Below are 1,544 nucleotides of genomic sequence, written 5' to 3'. Positions count from 1 at the left end.
TTGACACTTCCAGGTTTCCTGTTGTTACTTTGCCAGCCTCATTCTCAAAGCTGTCATCTTCACTCAAGATTCTGTACATTTATTTTAGATGTTTGAAGAACCTCTTGCTCTCCGCCTTGACATGATTTGCAATTTTTACCCCATAGATCATTTTGATGTTTTTGCGTCATTCTGTTTACTGCACACAGCATTGCGAAACAGTTAGTCACCATTAACACATCTCAAACCACGAGAATTGTCTGTATCCTGTCAGATCTGCTGAGGCATTGAGTCACACAAATAACTGTGTCCTAACCTATGCTTCTATGTTCGTGTCAGGTAGATAATGTAGTGCATTATCCAAAATGCTTATACTTTGTAACAAGCGAGGCCATTAGCCTGAAGTCATTGCCGACCTATAACATTACAAATGACAATCGCAAATTGATAGCACTTGTTGTCATAAGTTGTATCAAATTCATGAGGATGACAGTGCTGCTCATCTGCGTTTGTGCGCCAGTTAAACGGATCTAATTTTTATGATAGTCTCAGTACGTTCATGAGAACAGAGTGGTAATCAAAAGTGTGCGAGCAAACCCTATCACTATACAACAAATGGTGACATAGGGGATTTTTCCTTTGTCTATTCTGGCACAATTCCCAAACATTCCCAGGTAGTCCAGTTTTATTTTTGTCTAGAACACGAGGAGCGTAGGCCTTGATATAAGAGATACCAAGCAAAAGTAGTATCACGGTCAATAGTCACTGGAAGTTGAAAACTGCTAACATCATGCACACTTCATAGCCACATTTTACTTGTGGCAGGTCTGGGAGTAGAAGCTGGTCCATATGGTGTCAATTAACCATGTAAAATATGTGCCACCGAAAAGGAGACACAGGCCGAGAATTAGTGTTGTCCATTTTGCTGCTCATCTCCTGTAATGTGGCTCAGTAAAGGTCAGCTCAAGGACTTACGTTCCTCTACCATCGTCAATTTTCTTGCTTTTAATTCATGTCTGAGTGCTTGAACCAACTGAGCAGTTTCACACTCAGGTCTCAAGAGTGGAGCAAGACAAGGCGGATGGAAAATCCTTTAAGTTTATGCTGGGATGCAAACATCTGGCAGATGAGAAGGCTGGGGGGAGTGAAGGACATCGCAGGGATTAGTTCACTTTGAAACCACATTCTAACTGTTTTCTTTGAACTTTCATTCCTTTTATGAGATGTGGTCGGCACTGGGCAGGCTGTCATGTGTCGCCCATCCCTAACTGCCCCCCTTGAAAATAGTGTATGCAGAATTCCTTCTTGACCCTGTGCAACCTGTGTGCTGCACATAGACCTACAATCACGTGTCAGGGATGGAATTTCAACACTGTGAGTGAGTGATAGTGTATTGCCGATACATTTCCCTTGCCCTTCATTTCTCTTCATTCATGGTCAGTGGGAAGGGCTTTTTTGGCCTACATTTATTCCTCATCCCTTTGCCACATTGAGAAGGTGGTGGTGAGGTGTCTTCGTGAACTATATTAGAATGCATACTGCAGATTGACCCACAATGCTATTAG

At 42.4% G+C, this 1,544-nt stretch overlaps 1 pseudogene; it reads right to left on the bottom strand.

Moving 5' to 3' along the window:
• Nucleotides 1-536: 536 nt before the first annotated feature.
• On the bottom strand, nucleotides 537-768 carry LOC122544474 (protein kish-A pseudogene; annotated as a pseudogene).
• Between the last annotated feature and the right edge of the window lie 776 nt (nucleotides 769-1,544).

This window comes from Chiloscyllium plagiosum, unplaced genomic scaffold (assembly GCF_037043375.1).
Source record: "Chiloscyllium plagiosum isolate Xiang-an unplaced genomic scaffold, Cpla_swu_hap1 HiC_scaffold_41, whole genome shotgun sequence".
Lineage (NCBI taxonomy): Eukaryota > Metazoa > Chordata > Chondrichthyes > Orectolobiformes > Hemiscylliidae > Chiloscyllium > Chiloscyllium plagiosum.
Note: the sequence above shows the minus strand (reverse complement) of the source record. Positions and strands in the feature narration are given on the sequence as shown.